A 23,138-nucleotide genomic window follows, 5' to 3' on the forward strand; every position below is an offset into this window, starting at 1 on the left:
GGTGGTCAATGAGCCTGTCTTGTGTGGAGCCTTGATCAATTCAGATCACTTGAAAGCTTTCGATTCTGCTGGCTGTCAAACACTTAACGGCAGTCTTGGAGGCGGCTGGTTTCCGGGTGGACTTCAGAAGTTGGGTTGCTGCAACGTATTGCTCGAACCACTACAACAGAAGTTAGAAGTTTCGGGAGGAATCCTCTGTGAACTACGATGTGGAAGTCCTGTTGCAGTATATGCAGATTACGTCATCGTAATAGTGTTGGGTCAAACACATCGAGATGAGTGACACTGTTCTAAAGGAGGACAAAGCGGTGATAAAAAAAGTTATTAACCCGGTAAAGTCTTTGAAGCTCGGTACCTGGAGAAGGATTTCTAGGCCGACTGAGAGCATTGCGGTAGTACTGGACTGACATATTAAATTTCTTGAGATCCGGTTTTATCCAGACCTCCAGGTGAATAAGAAGGAGACGAGCGTCGTAGCTAATATGGCTTAGGAATGAGCAGGGAGGAAGCCATAGGACTTTTTAGGAGTAGATCAGTGGTGAGAAACGACTTCATTACAACCGTCATTTTCTACTGCCTGACTGTCGAACCTTGATCTGCCTCATGGTTGCACAGATTGGAGCACTAGCCCTTCTACTTTCCATGTAGCGGATGATTTCCTCTGGTGAGACGTTCCATTTACTGTCCACCACCACACCGGCACCATTGTTAGACATTGCAGAGAAAGTACGTTCTATTTTCGCTGTAAAAAATTTCAAATATTTCGAGGAAATATCTGCTATGCAGAAGAATTGACCTACTTTCCTCTGAGCTGTTCCATTTTGGTCTTTCCCCCACTGAGTTGTAAAGTGGAATCTAATTTATGTTCTGTATTTACCAAATTCATAATTTTCTCAGAATGGATCATTGAGAAGTAATAAAAATGACTATAGCCGAAAAATGTATCAAAGAGTGAAGAGGATCGTATTAGATAGAAAAAGAGAAAACGGAAAAGAAAGACGTGGTTAACGTTTGTTTTGATAGTTCACCATTAATACAGTCGTGACGGTCAGCGGTCACGAAAATAAATGTCTGTTCCGTTAAGTTTCTCACACATTAACGAATAACACGTAACCACAATAACGACAAACAAAAACAAAAAATACAAAAATGCTAATTGCGGAAATGATCACAGCAAATACAAAAAGCGTATTTGTTTACACCGGTCAGAAACCAGTGTAGAATTTCTACTTAGAAATGTTCAAACACGATACAAACCAACCCGAAGAGGAAAAAGAAAACTACAACTTTACAATTCTCTATGTGAAACAGCGTGGTGCAGTTACATTGGATATTGAAAATATTTTGTTGATGCTGAAGGCGCCAACCACCTTTAATTTTGTGACAACATAAACTTGTCAGATTTTGTCTGTTATATTCTTAATGTAAGCCATTATTATTGTTTTCAGTCGTGTTTGTTTGTCCCTAGACAAGATATCTCAAGAATCACTGAGTGGATTCGGATGAAACTTTTAGGGATGGTTGGCCTTGTGACTGACACAAACTGACTAGATTTGGGGATCGATCCAGTTCCAGACGAGGATTCTGGATTATTTTCCTGTTTTTTTTTTACTTAATTTTTGAGTGTGATCGGGTTCATGTTTAGTATTCTCCTTTGTGAGAGCAGTCGAGTGTATTTCAGATATTCTCATTTTAAAAAAACCCATCTCCTGCTAATCGTTGAGCAGACGTTGGTATTGCCTTGGCGAAGGTTTGCACTCTGTGGGTGCTCTTGTTTATCTTATGTTACTCTTTAGAATAACTAGCATATTTTATGTTTAAGGGAAAGATAAGCTGTGAGGTTACATGTTCCCAGAATCTTGGTCATGCAAATTATAAAACGAATTCAAAGTGCCTGGTCAGAGTGACAATATGCTGCGTTAAATAGACAAAATACATTTTATTTCCTACGAGTACATCCTATGAACTATTATGCTTTACACTATATAAAGACAGATGGGAAAAAGATGGATCTGGAGTGCCGGATGTTGGTAGCTATAGTGGTGAAGTTAAACGAGGGAATGATAGTGGTTGAGGCGATTCTGAGCACGAATGTTGTTGAAACGTGCTTGAGGGAGATATAGGATGGCATAGAGAGGATAATGGTGATAATGATAATTAGTTGTTGTTTTGGATTGGGATCATGGTGGTGGTGGTGATGTGGAATGAGAATAAAAATGGAGGGATGATAATGATGATGACAATCATGACGATGATGATTACGATGATGACGATGATGATTACGATGATGATGATGATGACGACGATGATGATGATGATGATGATGATGATGATGATGATGATGATGAGAATGTTGATGATGCGAATGTTGATGATGATGATAGTGCAGGTGGGGTGTTAAGACTGCGGCGGAGGTGATGATAAATTAGAATCGTGATGGTGATGGCGGATATAGTGTTTTTGATGACGATGATCCTGATGGTGATGATTGTTAGGAGCAGGAAGAGGAGGAGAATAATCATGGTGTTAATGATGGAAGTGATGCTAAGAGTTGTAGATGTGTTACGGACGGATAGCATAATTGTGCGCCATGATAATGATGGTGGCTTGATAAGGTATATGTCTTGCGTGCGGATCAAACCTTTGTGATGATGGTGAATGTGGTGGCATTATTCTCATTTTGCTTTTGAATAACGTGAATAAGGTGTTACTGCATCCATTTCCGGGATTGCGATAACACCACTCCACATCATTTCACCTCTGTCATCATCATCATCATCACCAACACTGCTCATACGGCCAATATCATCATTATCATAAATCCCACATATGTTGCCTTCACGAGTCATAAGTACATCATCACATAATCATAATCTTAGCCCTCAACTACAATTAAACCTACAAACCATCGGCATCACCATCAGTGCCATTGTTATATTTACCACTACTTTCTTCTCCACCTCCCTCTCCTCCCCATCTTTGCCATTATTATAATTATCATGATCATCATCAACAACATCATTATCGCCTTCTTCCTCATCTCAGCTTAGCACCACCACAAAATCGTCGTCGTTGTCGTCGCCATCATCATCAGCAGCAGCAGAAGCATCACCTCATCATCATCTACGTCGGTACCCGGTAATATTCTCCACTCCACTGCCACACACAATGTCAAAATTAACATGGTGGATGTCACAATCTCTAAAATTATAGCCTCCACCATTATCATTACTACTACTACTACTACTACTACTACTTAGTATAGCCTTAGTATAGTTTTCTAAACTGAATCGTATGTCGATTCAACTACTAAGCCCGTTTACTATCTGTGGAAGTGTTTCGCATTATCTATTTCTTGCAGCATACAATTAATGTTTAATTACACACCAACAAAGCAGCTGAATGTCCACTCAGAATGTCCACTCTTATATCGGACTCCAGCATAATTAAATTTTGAGCGCTAGATAGGTGTAGAGTCAAGGAGTTCCTTTATATTTTAACTCTTCTAAAAAAGGTGGAGTTAGTTTTTGTCACTAAATGTAATTATGTTCCTTTTACTGACATATTTCTAAGGTTTCTTTTTTATTCTTGTTGGTCGTTGGAAATATGACGGTTTTTGCCCTATGTGAACAAGTCAGGTGTTTTGTCTAATTAATTTAGTGTCTTATTAAACATGCTTTAAACTACATTACATATCATTCTGCCTCCCAAATTATTTTTCTTGGATTGAGATTTACCTCCATGATTGTTCATGCATTGTGATTTGAACAATTTTGACCGTTGAAATTCCTTCGCTGTACAGGCAACACACAGAATTAACTTTTAGTCAGAGAAAGCTTCTCAAATAGACTAGGCTTTTGCGACTTAGCGAAGATCTGTTTCAGGGTTTCTTTAATTTGAAGTATGCCTTGTTTTATTATGTTATATTTCTGTAATATTGGTGTTCCCTTTCATATCAGTGGTATATTTTGTTAATATTGGGTTATCTCAGAAATGATGCAGTTTTTTATTACTTCTTTTATTTTTCGAGATTAAGATAAACAAAGGTCTTTTTAAATCTGAAATACATTCTCCTTTTCTACAATGCTCTTCCATCTATCTGGTAGACTTCCAAGGTCCCTCTTCCAAAATTCACTTGTCCGTGACGTAAAATACTCCTCCTGTACTGTTCCGACCTCTTCTACAGAATTCGTATTTTTCCGTCCAACTGATTTTGAAGACTGCGGGATAAATGATAATCAAATGGAGCAATGTCTGGCGAATATGCTGCGTGGGACATCGTTTCCCATTCAAACTGCTCCAGCCATTGAAATGTCATTCTCACCGTATGTGGCCGAGCATTATCCTGATGAAAGAACACCTTTCGTCAGAAACCAACGATGGTTGTTTCTCTTCTAACGCTGACTTGAATGACTGGTTGAATGACAAAATCCAAGCTTCTTTGCTAGTTTCTCAGTAGTTGCGATGGGATTTTGTTCCACTAGGGTTTGCAGGATGTCCTCGTCGAGCTCTACAGATGTTTCAGGACGAGGCTCGTCTTCTAGGCTGTAGTTTCCGGCTCGGAATTTCTGGAACCACCGTTGATACTGGCTTACGCTTATTGTCCAATCCCCACATACTGCATTAATATTCCTCGCACTTTCCATTGCGTTGTTGCCCTTATTGAACGCCTAAAGCAAAATATACCAAACATGCTTCTTTGTCACTTCCATTATAGCTTTGAAAAAAATAACTGCCTGTCTCTCTCTAACTTTTAGAAAAACCCGCATTATTTATGGGATGACCAAGTAACTTTTCCACTAATAAAGCGAATGTTTCTCTTGTTATCTTTCTTTTCTGTCTTTGTTTTCCAACGTGCTTGCTTGGATTTCTATATTCCGTATGAGTAGACCCAGCTCAACACATTAAATATATGCAGAGTATTCTTTTAACCTGTGGATATAGACATTCGGAAATGTTTTGATTAAGTGGGCCACAGCCGATACAGTTTCATCGTTGGACATTTATCTTTGGGAGGTACTCTAGTTAGTGAATAGAAAAATGTTATCTCTTTAATTATTTCAACATTTAGATTGTGATCTTTACGATTTTAAACTGTACAATTTCTGCAATTTAATTTTATTTATCACGACAATGACTCGTGTATTCATTCTTAATTATTTTCGGTAGATTCGAACATGAATATGATAATTGCAGTTGCATCTCATCAATGAAGAACAAACCATTCTTTTGAACGGAAGTGTATTCCTGACATACTCAATTCATTAGCGTAAGGTGACTTTAGGGCACCCGGCATTTTGACATCATTCTCTCCTGAAGCAAATTTGAAAATGATTACCCATTTTATTTATTCTATTTGTGTTGGCACCTATTCTGGCTTGCAGGTGTAATTTCTCCTGACATGAAGCACTTAACGACCGTAGTTTTGTTTCGGTTTAAATTGCGGCAGTGAAATATTCATGTAGAATATTAGCATTTTCCTATCGTGAGCATTCTAGCTTTTGTGTTTTATTTGCGAGTCTTGATTTTCATTGCCAGCTTTTACTTTGGTTACCGTGTTTTTGTTTCTGGATATGTCAAGTTTTGCGCAGAGTGTTACGAAGGGAATTGTTTCTAATTTTAAAATTTCGCATATTAATGCTATTTGCCATCTTTTGGTTAATGTGTTTCGAAGCCGTCCTCTGTTAATATGGCATGTTTTCCTTAATTTATTTACACGTGATATTTGAGTTAAAATTATCATTTCCATTAAGTTAATTATATGATGCTGGCGTCAATAAAGTTTATTAAAATTACAAAAATGGTTATCCTTAATTTTTCATTAGGTCCTGTTTCCGATTGATTTTCTTTATGACTTAATTGACATCAACAGATGTTACTCATTACTAATTTACTGCCCTCACATGTTAAACGTAAATACGTTTCCTTTTTGTTTTTCAATACCTTTTAGTGTTCACATTAAACACCCCGTGATGTTCTCTTAAGAGCGCCCTAGAATGTTATCATTACTGAGTGAGAGAGCAGCGCATGCTATCAAAGTAACACTGGGGAACTAAATTTCGAAGCCCAATATAAGCAACATGACTATCCGTCTGACAAGGGTACAACAAGCACATGGCGGCGAGCTGGCAGAAACGTTAGCACGCCGGTCGAAATGCTTAGCAGTATTTCGTCTGCCGTTACGTTCTGAGTTCAAATTCCGCCGAGGTCGACTTTGCCTTTTATCCTTTCGGGGTCGATAAATTAAGTACCAGTTACGCACTGGGGTCGATATAATCGACTTAATACCTATGTCTGTCCTTGTTTGTCCCCTCTTTGTTTAGCCCCTTGTGGGTTATAAAGAAATAGGTACAACAAGCACATGCATCACAACCTTACGTGCGTGACATAGTGATCTGATATCAAGGTAAACAGCGCATGATCTTGCAGGTGGAGCCCAGGTCCAGTAGCCCATCTCACTCAAAAGGTTCCTGAATAAGAGTTGTTTAAGAATTCAAGCAAATTTGTATTGCATCACCTTTTACACCTCCTTGTTTATGAGGAATGTGCAGCATTGTGTGTTCTTTCTTTCGTTGCTGAGGGAGTGCAAACACTTCCCGATATTGTATTGTATCAGTTTATTTTGTTATAGGGTCTGATTGCCCTATTTCGTGGTATTAGCGTTTGTTTTGCCTGTTGTTTGTGTAATGCGAGCTGTGTTTTTCTGTTGGGTATCTGAGCTATAGAGTATATGTTGTGGGGTCTATTATTATTACTCTTATTGAGTGAGCAATCAGGGCATGCCATCAAAGTGACACTGCGTGAAAATATACGAAACACATCATGTACCCTATTACACGAATAGGGTACACCAGGCACATGCATCACAAACACATGTGCACGACATAGCAAGATAAACAGCGATAAACCTTGCGAGTTGGGCCAAGTTAAAATTTTCTTTACGTCGAGTAGCCCATCGCAAACAAAAGGGCCCCAAATAAGGTTTGTTTTAAGGATGATGAACAAAAGACCCATGTTTCCAAAGGTGAATTCTTCAAATCCCAAAGAATTCCTCCCAGCACATGGCTATGATACGCCCCCACTACTTCTGCCCGTGATAAGAGATTCACATATCGTCAGCCACTAAGGGACATGCTCAACTGGTTAGTATCAAACAACTAAGACGCATATCCGTTGTACTGAGTAAAATATTATTATCATTATATTCCTTCCATTTCTCGCCGAGTATTTTCTGTACACCTAGGGTATTATTATTATTATTATTATTATTATTATTATTATTATTATTATTATTATTGTAATTATTATTATTATTTATCACATATTTTGTTGGAACTCTTGGAGTCTTGCATGTGTAGTGGGCTTGCCACCTGCAGCCTACGATACCATTCTATCCATTCTTTTGAGTAATCTAATACTTCCTTATTGTTCTGCGACAAGGAGGCAAATCTTTTGTAACAGTTCTACTGGACACTCTATTACAATTTCCTTCATATTCTCCTTGATGTCTTTTGCTACTGTTCCCAAGGACTCAACAATAATTGGCACTATCTTCACCTTCCTCGTTTTCCGAAGCCGGGCTATTTCATACTTGAAAGGGTTGTATTTATCTACCTCTTCGCCTTCCTTCATGACTATTTGTGCGCCAAGAGGGCATGGAACATCAAATATATAGCATATGTGATGCATCTTGTCCACCATCATTAGGTATGGTCTTTTATGTTCTAACACCTGATATGTTGGATTGGGAAATCCCTGGGGATAAACAGCGCATGACCTTGCACATGGGGCCCAGTTAGAATTTTCTTCTGGTCGAGTAGCACATCTTGCTCAAAAGGTCCCTGAATAAGGGTTATTTAAGGATGTTGAACGAAACACCCATGTTCCCAGAGGTGAATTATCCAAACCCCAAAGAATTCTTCTCAACACATGGCTATGATGCTCCCCCACTACTTCTGCTCGTGATCAGAGATGCACATATCGTCATCCACTAAGGGACATGCTCAACTGGTTAAGGTCAAACAACTGACAAGCAAATCTGTGGCATTGAGCAGAATATTTGCTGTAGCCCATCTTTTATTGTTTTTATTATTGTTGTTATTATCATCATTATTATTATCAATATTATTATTATTATTATCATCATCATCATCATTATTATTATTATTATTATTATTATTATTATTATTATTATATTATTATTATTATTATTATTATCATCCAGTAGACTTATTGCGTACTTTCACTGCAGTACCGAGCACAGCTTTGTGTGCCTTCGATATGTGCTGTGGTTTTGCTTTGGTTTTTTATATCTTTTACTGTATATTGAAAGTGTCCTGAGTAGGATGTGTGCGATGTGCTGTAGTGTTATTGTTGTATCATCTATATTCTGAAATCCTGGGATTTTTGTGGCGTAGCTGTGTGCATGTTGTTTTTGCCCTTCCTAAAGCACATATTAAGCGTAGTGTGGATTTTAAGGTTGCACATTCGGATTATTTATGTTTTCAGATATTTGTGTTTCGATAGTTTCTCTTCTATAATTTATCTTTTAGACATACATTACCGATTGTTGTGCCTGATATGTTGATTACGAGGTTTTTTTTTTTTTGGTGCTCCTTGGTAAAAACATTTGTTCGACAAACCTGATCTCTATATTTTTGTTTACTGCCATATCCACTGCATGGTTGCTTTGTCATTTTCTGAGATGTTACCCGTCATATAACTTGTAACTTTAGAAGTACAACTTTGCTACCAAGTGTAAAATGAGAAAATATAGCATACATACGCTAATTAACTTTTGTCAAATTACTTGGTATATGTTCACAAAGATGAAATGAATAAACATTTTCATACGAAAAAAGTTTTACAGCGTAAAATGAAATGAGATAAAATGTATTTCTCATTTGTATAATTCATCCCATAAATAGTCATTTACTCACCTCTCCCTCCTCCTCCTCCTCTTCCATTCCGTCTCCTCCTCCACTTTTACTCTTTCTCCATTCTCCCCTCCCCTCGTTTTCCTCCCTCCCTTCCTTCCTTTCTCTCTCCTCCCTCTCTTCTTCCACCACATCTTCCCCTCCCCTCTTCCCCTCCCCTCTTCCCCTCCTCTTCTCTACGTCTATTTTCCTCTCACACTGCGCATAAAATTTGTTTCCGCACTGCCTGCCACCAAGCCTATTATGTGCATTCATCCTGCATCCTATTTTCTCTGTATCTCTTATTTTTGTCCTTTCCCTCATTTTAATTTGATGTAAAGCATGACTGAATAAACAACCAACCAACCAACCAACCAACCAACCGACCAACCAACCAACCACCAACCAACCAACCAACCAACCAACCAACCAACCAACCAACCAACCAACCAACCAACCAACTAACCAACCAACTAACCAGCTAGCCAACGTTTTTATCGGCCATTATTATATAGATATTTTCATTTACGCAACAAAAAATAAATGAATAAAACAATAGTATTGATTTCGCTAAGTGTATTCAACGAAGCTGCTTCCCATATATTCAGATATTTAGCACATATCTTCAGGTTCTAGGTGGATGAAGGTGAAATACTTTCTGCAGTGTGAAAGTTAACTGTTATGCTGTTTAAAGATACCTATTTGGTAATATTTACATGCATTGCAAATAGTGCTTGCATAATGATTTCAAGTACCATTATCTCCTTGCAGTTCCAAAGCCGTCTAATGCTCATTTCTTGTATTCATATATATTTGCATTGCTTTCACTTTCACCCATGTATGAATTAGGTAAATTGCATCTATAATCCTCATAGGTTCTGGTATCTTTTTCAAGGATAAAGTTATCCGATTTTCTATGTCCTGTGTGGATTTTCATGTGTGATTTAATGCTTACATGTAGATTTCCGACAAATTTCACTAGTTCACGATCATAATAATATTCTGAGCGAGTCCTTTTGAGATTTTTGCATAATTACCAGTGTATTGTTGATGCAGTTTTGTAGTATGTCCCAACCATCGTGATGTTTCTGTTGCAGGTTTTTTACATTTTGATAGAAGTAAGCTACAATCTCTAGTTTTTCGCCACATGTTTACATAATATATCTACATAATCTATCTTCGGATTTCTTGTGTCTGTATCTTCTGTTTTGGAGATGCTACAGTAGTTCCGCTGGAAACTTTCTATAATCCTTTTCCCTCAACCTGACTCAAGAAAGGATGCTTCTAAACGAGAAGTTCTTAAAAGAATTTCTCGTTCAGTTTTTATTTCTTGTCTTGTTTTATGATATCTACTTAAATTTACTGGTTTTATAGTTCCATCTACTTTTTTCAGAATGTTTATCTATAGTCGACGCCGTCTTGCCCAAACAATAGTTTAGTATCACAACACAGTTTTCTGTATTTGTCAAACTACTTTCACCGTCATTGCTTTTCTTGTAGAGTCTTTCAGTAGCAATCTTTTTGAAGATAATTAAGAATCCTGTAAATCTTTAGTGTCCCAACAGCTGTAACAGCATTGCACAGAATGAACGAGACAGCTATCTCTGTTAACATCACTATTTTTCAGGTAGTATTTAAATATTTCAATCACTCTTCTGTCTTCAGTTCTCAGCGCATCCTTCGTTTCTTTTTGTTTATGCTATCAACTTCTGAAATACCTATTTGCACTCAAAAATAAATTATGAATTTATTTTATATTCTCACTTTAGGAAAGATCAGTTGCACTTCTCTTAGACATTTCCCCCTTTTCATGGTAAAAATACCACATTTATTAGTGCCGAATTCCATGAGTTGTTCCTCACTGAACACTTGTACACTGTTCGACAAAGTGTGAACTCGTTCTTAGCAAATAAGTTCAGATTATCTTTAGATAAACGATAGTTGATAGTTTCTTTATCTATTCCTAATTCATCTTTCGTTTTCCATTCTTAAAATATAAGTCTTTCAGATGAGAATGATTACAGATAGAATAGGACAAAGATTATCACTATGAAATACATCTCGGATTTTAATTACTTTCTCACAAATCTCATCGGCCGATAAAAGTACTGGCATTCGGTGGTTCCAATGACTTCATGTTGACGGCTATTCTGAATATGTCCAGCCATTTGTTGATCAAGGAATGCGCGATACATAGAATATTTAGAACATCGGCTAAAATACCGTACGGTATTTAATTACGATGCTATACATCAGAGATAAGTCCCACCGGGGTCAACTTTGCTTTCACCCTTTCAGTATGGATAAAAATAAGATAAAGTACCAGTCATGTACTGGAATCGATAGTAACGACTGAATCTCAACCCAATATTCTGACATTGTGCTTATGTTAGAAACTAGAATTTTATTATTATTATTATTATTATTATTATTATTATTATTATTATTATATTATTATTATTATTATTATTATTATCATTATCATTATCATTATTATTATTATCATTATCATTATTATTATTATCATTATCATTATTATTATTATTATTATTATTATTATTATTATTATTATTATTATTATTTGGTTCAGGTTCGGTCTTATTCCTGGTAGGAATTACTTGGATAACGAGTTACTACCTGTAACCTTAGGTATCCACAGGTTTCCAGTAGTCTTTCAAGTGCTTAGAACCTTTCTGATGTTCCTCACCGTCCCCAAGAGACAAACATTCTCTAGGGGCTCTACAGGTCATTCTATTCCGGTCCCCTTCAGCCATTCGTCTATACCTTTGCTTACTGTTCTCAGCGCACCAATTATTATAGGCACGACCGTTACAGCTTTCGTACTCCAAATTCTTCCTATTTCAATTTTTAAGGGATTGTATTTTTATTTTTTGTTTTTTGTTTTTCTTCCTCTTTCTTTTCAATTCTGCAATGAAATGGGTATGAGGAGTCGATTAGTATGCAACTTCGCTTATCTATATCTATAACTGTTTTGTCCGGTTAATTATTTTCTAACTTCTCCGTTTGAAGAAAATGTCCCACAAGATCTTACATTTTTCCGACTCCAGTACTCTTTCGAATCGATTATTATACCATGGGTTTCCAGCATCAAATCCCCATTTCTAGCAAAGTTTCTAGTATAAATCTTTTACAACTTGGTCGTTCCTCCATTTCTTATACCCTTCCTGTGCCAACTTGGAGAATTCTCCCTCAATGTGTGCCACGGTCTCTTTCCAAGTTTCACAGGCCCTACATATTTCTGACACATCCATATATATTTTTCTCCAGTTTGTTTTTATCGTCTGATCTCGAACTACTACAACCAGGCTCGCTGATTCTTTTTTTAAGTGCCCCTTTTTTAATCAAGCCCAGATCTTCTACCACTTACATCTTCAGTGTGGCTCTCCAAAAGTGACCATGCAGAGATTTCTTTTCAATCTGCCTGACGTGCCCTCTCTGTATGTCATCCTTGTCCTTTTCTCCTACTACACGTTTGATCGCCTGATTTTTATTCACTATATTTAGTAGTTTCTCTGAACAGCTCTGTAGATACACCACTAGGCTTTTTATTTCCATCTGTACACATTCTTCTACTGCTATTAAGCCTCTTCCATCCTGGTCTCTCCTCAAGTACAGCCGGTTGATATCAGCTTTCGGATAGTGTTCTCCGTACATTGTCAACAACTTAGTTTCTTTATATCGTTTTTTATCCACTAATTAGAACTCCATATCCGATTAAGGGTACTGCTCTTGAAGTCACTGCTTGAATAAGATGTTTTGAAGTCAGCTTTGACTGCTATAATTCTCTCCCTCCCTTTGCATACTCTCTACTGGTAATTTGTTTCATCATTTAAAAAAAATTTCGTTTGCTTTCTGTATTCTCAAAAAACTTATACCGCTACCCTTTTTTGACTGCTCATTGTTTGCCCATCTGGCATTTCATTTCCCTGCTTTCTTTCAGATCATTTTCAAAATAGAGCACTTTTCTATCCCAAATTTTATACCTTCGTCATTTGAGAAAGTGCGGATAGTATGTACAAGACTTTCAAGGCGTTTCTAATTTTTCGTACAAACTTTTATATCATCCATGAAAAGGAAATGATTTATCTGATCATTTCCTTATTGTTATTATTATTATTATTATCATTATTATATTATTAATATTATATTATTATTATTATTATTATTATTATTATTGAGTGAGTGAGCATGCATGCCATCAATGTGACACTGGGCTAAAATATACGAAATCCAGTATTCCCATCATGACTACTCGTCTGATAAGGGTACACCAGGCACATGCATCACAATCATATGTGCGTGACATAGTGATCTCATATCAAGATAAAAAGCGCATGACCTTGCAAGTGGAGCCCAGTTAGAATTTTCTAACAGGTCGAGTAGGCCATTCCGCTGAAAAGGTCCCTGAATAAGGGTTGTTTAAGGATGATGAACAAAACACCCGTGTTTCCAAAGGTGAATTATCCAAAGTCCAAAGAATCCATCTCAACACATGGTTATGATGCTCTCCCACTACTTCTGCCCGTGATCAAAGATGCGCATATGGTCAGCCACTAAGGAACATTCTCAGCTGATTAAAATCAAACAACTGACAAGCAAATCTGTGGTACGAAGCAGAATATTTGCTGTAGCCCATCTTTTATATCAAGACCGAATTTCTTCTTCCTCTTCTTCTTCTTTTTCTTCTTCTTCTTCTTCTTCTTCTTCTCCTTCTTTTTCTTCTTCTCTTTCTTCTTCTTCTTCTTCTTCTTCTTCTTCTTTTCTTCTTCTTCTTCTCCTTCTCCTTCTTCTTTTCTTCTTCTCTTTCTTCTTCTTCTTCTTTTCTTCTTCTCTTTCTTCTTCTTTCTTCTTCTTCTTCTTTTCTTCTTCTTTCTTCTTCTTCTTTTCTTCTACTTTTCTTCTTCTTCTTCTCTTCTTCTTCTTTTCTTCTACTTTTTCTTCTTCTTCTTCTCCTTCTTCTTTTATTATTATTATTATTATTATTATTATTATTATTATTATTATTATTATTATTATTATTGTTATTATTATTATTATTTTGCTTACTTTCGGGATCGATAAATTAAGCGCCTATGGAGCACGTTAATCATCTGGCCCCACCGTCCCCCAATTTCCAAACGTTGTTTCTATAGTACAAATGATTATTATTATTATTATTTTAGTATTATTATTAGTAGTATTTTCATTATTATCATTACCATCATCATTACGTAAGTATTTTGGAGTGGGAAAATCGTTAGAATGTCGAAAAACGAATTGCGTTATTTGTTCCAGCTCTTTATATTCCGAGGCGCAAATCTATCCTGAGGCCAAATTTTCCTTTCATTCCTCGACAGTCAATTTAAAATGATTCAGCAGTCAACTATCAAAGTCCATAATATCGACTAACCTCACAAACTTACTGACTTTGTACCGAAATTCAGAATTCATTATTATTATTATTATTATTATTATTATTATCATTATTATTATTATTATTATTATTATTATTATTATTATTATTATTGTTATTATTGGTAACATTACTATTACTATCATTATAATTATCATTGATAATGTTGTTGTTGTTGCTGTTATCATTATATTTAGCAGTAGAGATATTTGATGTTGTCATTGGTGTCTGTAGTAATATTAGTAGCAAGATTGTATGTAGTAAATTTATTAACAATAGTCATGTTAGTAGAAGTAGTATAATGGTAGCTGTAGTAGTAATAGTTTTTCTTGTGATTTTGTTGTAGTTCTAATATTGGCATAGAGTACATATTTTCATTATTAGCATATGTATGTAGATATATATATGTATGTGTGTGTGCGTGTGTGTGTGTATGTGTGTGTGGGCGTTATTATGTGTGTGTGTGTGTGTGGGTATGTGTAGGTATAAAGTTTTGGTAGTGTATAGAATAGTATATTAGTAATAATAATAACGTTTGCAGAAGAAATGAAGAAATTATCCCTCACTGTGTTTATATGTAGGCACAGATTGTCCTCAAATTTCCTCAGGAAGTGAAATGAAATGGAACGAAATATAATAAATAATATGAAGTAACATGATTACATCATTACATTTAAGAATTTTAATTGAAGTCTTCCAGTACCTGTATATAAATAACTTAATCAGCAATTACATCATTTCACTTGACTAACGTCATTATTATTACAAGTGTTATATATCTATATCTATATACATCTATATAGATATAATATATATATATATATATATATATATATATATATATACATACATATGCCTGTGTGTATGTGTGTGTATATACATATATACACAAATGAACTTATATATATATATTGTGTAAGTATATACACATGAGTGTGTTTCCTAGTGCGTGTATAACACTATTTTCATGCATATCATGTCCTCACGCAGTTGATTGAGTGGGTTTGCAATTTTTGCATATTAAGTGCAATATTAATCTTTAGACTTTCTAAATTCTATTTAGTCCTTAAGAAATTTGTCTATATTGTGTAGAGAATGATAAAGGTGATATATACCCTTGGTAAGAATAAAGATGTATAATGACTCATAAAGTAAAAAATTTATCATTTCTCATGGCCAAATCATGTTTGTTTATTCTGTAAATATACACTCTAAGCCGCCTACTGTGTGCAAACGCATATGCGATAATATACAGATTGTAAGAGATAGCTTGGTCATTTACTTAGTACAAAATCAGCGTTTTAGGATTATACTAAATGAAACAAGTCTTAAATCACCTGCTAAATTTTACGTCTCAGTTTTTAAAGCTATTAAATATAGATACATATTTATTTTCACTTATTTTTCGCTCTATTAGTCTGTGTTATGAGTAGAATATTGCTGATTTGCATCATTTCCCTCTCCTGTAAATGTAAGTTACTCCCATAAATATATAGAGTTGATAATAAATTATATATTTCATTAATTCGCAATTCATCATCCGATCAATAATAAAAGAAACACTTCCTCGCAGGAAACAACGGACACTATCAAAGACCTGTGAATTAGTTTCGACATAGAAAAGATGCTACAATGTCAGTAAATATCGCAAATTATGAAACATTATTAGTGAAAGCCTTTGCTTCGTTTTCTTTTGAATTTAATTCATGGACGGTAAAATTGAATCTACCATATCAAGTAAAACACATCTCGTTCCTATTAAGGTTTACAAAGAAAGTAAAATTTTAATCATGGTAAAATGCTAGATATAATCTTATAAATTATGAATTTAATTGGGACTACTAATAATTATTTTAGAAATGTTAATACTGTAATTTATGATCTTAATGTTGATAAAATATATTATTAATCTCAGAATTTATTTGTGTTTCAGTATGTCAAAGCATGATTTTATGTTACTTTCATTTCATTTCATCAATATTGTCTGCAAACTGTCTTGTTAAACTTTGTATTTATTATTCATGTTGTAGATATCTGTACACATATCCAATATATGTTGTTATCACAATAAACCACTAACATATTGTATTATTGTAAATATAACATTAAATGTGTATAACATTTTCTTTGAATGTTCATATTCTGTCAAATTAATTCTTTTTCTTTTTCTTGTGGTCTTATATTTCATGCTAAGTTTTCAAAATGTATATTTCCTTATCTAATGTAAGCGGTTCCATGTTTGTCATTTTGACATGTCACCCAAGGCCTCTCCTTATAATGATCACAATCCTGGGGTACATATTTTTACGATCATATTTATTCATAAAGGAAATATGCTTATCACTATGTTCTATAATACAGAAAACAAGTTTCAAAATCGATTTCAGAAACTCAGGCTTAAAATGACAGGTGTTTTATCAAATTTTTCATTACGTTCATTAATGTGAACTAATAAATAATTTCAAAAATATAGTAAATACTATCAACTACTTGATAAATCAATCGGTTGTATCAAAAATGTTTAAAATATTTTTAATTGCATCTCCGACTAATGTTGGTAAACTATTGGTATCAAAAACTATTAGACAAAAACATTGATGATTCAAGGCGATGCCGTTGAACAGACATAGAGGTAGTATCTTTTAATGGACTTTACCTAGATGAGCTGTATTTCCATTAGTTATCTAGAATATGCTTTATGGATATAATAAAATAGGAAACAATCTTCTGTAATTCCCTTTTATATTAATAGATTATAGACATGTAATTAAATTATAATATCCGACGTGAAAGCAGTGTAACTTTTTTAATATTTTCTGCATTGATTTGTTTCTATCTATCATATCAAAATTCTTCAAATTTCATTAGGATAATTAAGCCATCCAAATAGAGTTCTTCCAATTATTAAAATTATATTTATTGATAAAAATGAAGTATATTTGTGGTAAGCAAATTTTGACTGGAAAAGTTTTAGTAACATTAACTAAGCACACTCGCACAAGCACACGTAGGTCTTGTATACATACAAACGCATAAGTATATATATTACATACACACACATGTATACATATACTTACACTATATATATAATATATATATATATATATATATATATATTATATATATATATATATATATTATATATATATATATATATACATATATATATATATATATATATATATATAATAAAATATTGGGGAATAAATCCAAACTTACAGGGAAAAATCAGATTTAGGATTGAATCCAATTTTATAGTAAAATATTATATTAAGTTAGAGATAAAACCACTATTAGGCAAATCATTTGATTTATATTTAAATTCCATATAAATATGATTTGCCTAATAGTGGTTTTATCTCTAATTTAATATAATATATATATATATATATATAATATATATATATAGATATATATATATAATATATAATATACATACATACATATATACATACACACATATATATATATATATATATATAATATCGATAAGTTTAATTACAAATTTGCTTAGAAATATTTATTTTAACCTCGCAGTGAAACCAAATCTCTGTTAGCAACAGAACTCTCATTAGCTTCAAATAATTGACTTTCATCACCTAGGAAGATCGAGTATCAATAACATCTTCGTCTATATTCGTCAACTCACTTCTAGAGACTGAGTGAATATATTTAGCATTACTTAATGAATTGTATATATAGGCGCAGGAGTGGCTGTGTGGTAAGTAGCTTGTTTACCAACCACATGGTTTCGGGTTCAGTCCCACTGCGTGGCACCTCGGGTAAGTGCCTTCTGCTATAGCCTCGGGCCGACCAATGCCTTGTGAGTGGATTTGGTAGACGGAAACTGAAAGAAGCCTGTCGTATATATGTATATATAGTATATATATATATATATATATATATATATATATATATATATATGTGTGTGTGTGTGTATGTGTGTGTATATGTTTGTGTGTGTCTGTGTTTGTCCCTCTAGCATTGCTTGACAACCGATGCTGGTGTGTTTACGTCCCCGTTACTTAGCGGTTCAGCAAATGAGACCGATAGAATAAGTACTGGGCTTACAAAGAATAAGTCCCGGGGTCGTTTTGCTCGACTAAAGGCGGTGCTCCAGCATGGCCGCAGTCAAATGACTGAAACAAGTAAAAGAGTAAAAGAGTAAAAGAGTAAAAGTGTAAAAGAGTAAAAGAGTAAAAGAGTAAAAGAGTAAGAGAGTAAAAGAGTATAAAAGAGTAAAATATAAAAGAGTAAAAGAGTAAGAGAGTAAAAGAGTAAAAGAGTAAAAGAGAAGAGAGTAAAAGAGTAAAAGAGTAAAAGAGTAAAAGAGTAAGAGAGTAAAAGAGTAAAGAGTGTTAAAAGAGTAAAAGAGTAAAAGAGTAAAAGAGTAAGAGAGTAAAAGAGTAAAAGAGTAAGAGAGTAAAAGAGTAAGAGAGTAAAAGAGTAAAAGAGTAAAAGAGTAAGAGAGTAAGAGAGTAAAAGAGTAAAAGAGTAAGAGAGTAAAAGAGTAAAAGAGTAAAAGAGTAAGAGAGTAAAAGAGTAAAAGAGTAAGAGAGTAAAAGAGTAAAAGAGTAAAAGAGTAAGAGAGTAAAAGAGTAAAATAGTAAAAGAGTAAAAGAGTAAAAGAGTAAGAGAGTAAAAGAGTAAAAGAGTAAAAGAGTAAGAGAGTAAGAGAGTAAAAGAGTAAAAGAGTAAAAGAGTAAGAGAGTAAGAGAGTAAAAGAGTAAGAGAGTAAGAGAGTAAGAGAGTAAAAGAGTAAAAGAGTAAGAGAGTAAGAGAGTAAGAGAGTAAAAGAGTAAAAGAGTAAGAGAGTAAGAGAGTAAAAGAGTAAAAGAGTAAAAGAGTAAAAGAGTAAGAGAGTAAAAGAGTAAAAGAGTAAAAGAGTAAGAGAGTAAAAGAGTAAAAGAGTAAAAGAGTAAGAGAGTAAAAGAGTAAAAGAGTAAAAGAGTAAGAGAGTAAAAGAGTAAAAGAGTAAAAGAGTAAGAGAGTAAAAGAGTAAAAGAGTAAGAGAGTAAAAGAGTAAAAGAGTAAAAGAGTAAGAGAGTAAAAGAGTAAAAGAGTAAAAGAGTAAGAGAGTAAAAGAGTAAAAGAGTAAAAGAGTAAAAGAGTAAGATAGTAAAAGAGTAAGAGAGTAAAAGAGTAAAAGAGTAAAAGAGTAAAAGAGTAAGAGAGTAAAAGAGTAAAAGAGTAAAAGAGTAAAAGAGTAAGAGAGTAAAAGAGTAAAAGAGTAAAAGAGTAAAAGAGTAAGAGAGTAAGAGAGTAAAAGAGTAAAAGAGTAAAAGAGTAAAAGAGTAAAATAGTAAAAGAGTAAGAGAGTAAGAGAGTAAAAGAGTAAGAGAGTAAAAGAGTAAAAGAGTAAAAGAGTAAAAGAGTAAGAGAGTAAGAGAGTAAAAAAAAAGTAAAAGAGTAGTAAAAGAGTAAAAGAGTAAAAGAGTAAAAGAGTAAGAGAGTAAGAGAGTAAGAGAGTAAAAGAGTAAAAGAGTAAAAGAGTAAGAGAGTAAGAGAGTAAGAGAGTAAAAGAGTAAAAGAGTAAGTAAAAGAGTAAGAGAGTAAGAGAGTAAGAGAGTATAAGAGTAAAAGAGTAAGAGTAAGAGAGTAAGAGAGTAAAAGAGTAAAAGAGTAGAGAGTAAGAGAGTAAAAGAGTAAAAGAGTAAGAGTAGAGAGTAAGAGAGTAAGAGAGTAAAAGGTAAAAGAGTAAAAGAGTAGTTAAAGAGTAAAAGAGTATATATATTGGGGACTGATCTCAAATATTTATGTGAGTGGTCCGCAGAAGAAACTGTATTCAGGTTGTAAGCAAATTTTTCGAGATTAGTGAAATTGATGCCGTTAATTCCCGTTTCAATAGTTGCAAATGAAGCGCTACAGGATAACATTTCTCGATGTAGATCTCCCAAGATTAGATATTCTCGGAAAAAGACTAGTTGAGTGGCTAGTGGTGGTGAAGAGGAGGGGGTAGTTACGGTGGTACAAGAAAATGAGAGACGAGTGAGTGGAAGTTTCGTGACTGGCGATGGCGTGAGAGCAGATAGTCCTTGACTACAAGCCTAGTTAGTATTCCAAGAAAAGGCAGAAATGAGGCAGCAGGTCTGTGAGGCAGGATTGTGTTTGTAAGTTACTTTATAGAAACAAGAAGAGTGGAGTATCGTTGAATGCAGTCTAAGATGTCTTTCAGAGTAACCATAATGCCGACCAATATCTAGGACAGTACACCATCGTAGATTACAGCTGAGCTAGATAACTCTTAGAATTTAAATTATGTTCTGTGTCCGAACTAGTAAACCAGTCTTTGAGAGGTAGCTTTTGCTTTCTGCATTTTCGTCAGGAGATTTCCTCAGTAGCAGTAAGACCTGACAGTTGAACCGATATGTGGTGTACTTCATATTAAAGAGCTATGTTGTACGATAAACTTCTATTACTATGAATAGATTATATGTATACTTCCTGTAGAAGGAAACATGATTGGCATGACCACATTGGACAATATACGTAGTAGTTAAGCTTGCACTTGAAATTAATTAACTGGAGCACTTTGGTTATTTGAAATTAAATTTATAAAGAAAGTTATAGCTACATATTTACACAGTGTATATTTTGCTTCAATATGAAAATCAATCCCCTTGTTAAAATACAGGTCACCATATCGGGTCTTGTCCCATCCTGTTTTTACATTGCATATAACCGTATTCACTAAGTAGTCTCATCAGCAAAAGAAGTGATAAAATTTTGACGAGGCTTTAACATCAGTCGAAAGCATTTCTTAAAGTATTACTGAGAAAGTTGTGTTGTAGTACGGGTCCATTTAGGTAATGAGGCGAAAATAAAATTATTAAGCATCTTAATTATTGCTGATATCTTAAAATGAATTTCTCTCATGTGTGTATATAGATACCAACTGCCTGTTTTAAATAATTTCCATTCGATTTATAATTATGTTATACCTTCCTACAAATTTATAATAAACTTTTGCAAGTATCAATGTTACAACGGATCACTTTTCTAGTACATACCACACTGCATTTTAGCTCATCTTAAATTCCATATAAAGTCAAGCTGTGATGTCTCATTATTTTTGCATTTGCTATGGAGGAAAAGCACGTATTTAATAAATATTTTCTTTACCAGAATTGACAAAACCTGATATGAAGTAACCTCTTTACCATCTATCCATAGGAATTTCAGATTGTTTAAAATGTTACACACACACACACACACACACGCACACACACACAAACAGACACGCTCACACATGCACGCACATGTACGCACACACACATGCACGCACGAACGCACGCACGCATGTACGCACCCATTCACACACACATATATATACACACAGGAAGAGAGCGAGAGAGCGAGAGAGCGAATGAGAAAGATAGACAGACAGAGGCAGACAGATAGACAGAACGAAAAGACGTGTGCCAGAGGAGGAACACTGAGAGACAACTCTTAAATTTGTATTTAAATACAAGAAAATAATGCCGAGCAATTGACAGAGCTTTCCTGCGTCGAAATCTAATGGTATGTGAAGGGATTTAACTGACTCCATAAACTTCATATTTCGAAAATCTAAATTGCGCCAGGCTTCTCTCTGTCCCTGGATTTTGCGAGACAATACCTCTACGTACTAATATAGCTCCTCAGTCACAACTCTTCTTAAGTGAATGCAGAAAAAAAAACCGACCAGAATATCATATACGTCCACATATCCGTGACTACGATCACTGAAAACAAAAGTGGTTTATGTCATAACTTTTAAAAGATCTTCAACTAATGAAAGAAACTGTTAATTATTCACCGACAGGCATACATATTCCAAAAGAAATATATAATCGGGTCTGAAAAAATAATATAATTGATAGCCAGTAGTGTAGCAACAGTAACAGAGTACCATCAAATATATCTCAAACTGCACACGTGCGCACGAAATTGACCAACAGAATTTGGGACGATGCTAATTCGTATGAATTTGAATTTTCTGTAACACCGGCAACGATCTATTTCCCAGTACATTATCTATATATATATATATATATATATATATATATATTATATATATATATTAGTTCATTAGATTAATCCGTGGTGTAATTGCTATGCAGAGACATACGCTTGAATATGTGCGCACCAAGACAGCACATATCAACTTAACGATTCTTTCCTTCTCTCACTCCTCCTTTAATTCTGTTACCGTTGTTCGCTCCCTAATTTGTGACTCCGGGCAACGTCCCTTATAGGCCTAAATAAAAATGATATATATTTGTGCACGCAAGCACAAACACACACATACACTCAGTCACACACCACACACAAACACACACTAGCATGTTTGTGTGAATGCATTCGTTTGTTTGTACGCACATGTAATATATCCCTATTTGGCTAGAATTCTCTAGCAACTCTAGTGTTTACACGGTTTCTACCTACTTGCCTTCATCTCCAACAACACCCACATTAATGAATATAATATTGTGTTTCTATCCTTCTTAATCTTCCGTAACATTAGTGTCAACCTCATACAGCTGTACAAGTGGAACGTTAACGGCATCTACCTGACCAGTCAAAGAGTGTCTGCGATAACCATAAACGCAGTGTCTTCTTCAGAAAAAGAACGTAACATAATTTCGCAAACACACACATATGTATTTGATATCATATTATTGAATATTAGACACCTGAAAACAGATGTTCAACTTTCATATTGTTTTCTTGATGACTGTTCATATTCAGTCTAATATGCAATAATTTAATACATGTATAAGAATGTGAGTCACACACATAAATGTTCTTTTATTCTATGTGCACACAGT

The 23,138-nt window shown here is 34.5% G+C and overlaps 1 protein-coding gene across 10 annotated transcripts in view; it reads left to right on the forward strand.

Annotated features, from left to right (window-relative positions):
• LOC115214246 overlaps positions 1-23,138 on the forward strand; it is a 397,241-nt gene that overhangs the window by 373,143 nt on the left and 960 nt on the right. The gene's annotated exons all lie outside the window — the stretch shown is intronic.

The sequence above is a fragment of the Octopus sinensis genome, linkage group LG7 (assembly GCF_006345805.1).
Source record: "Octopus sinensis linkage group LG7, ASM634580v1, whole genome shotgun sequence".
NCBI lineage: Eukaryota > Metazoa > Mollusca > Cephalopoda > Octopoda > Octopodidae > Octopus > Octopus sinensis.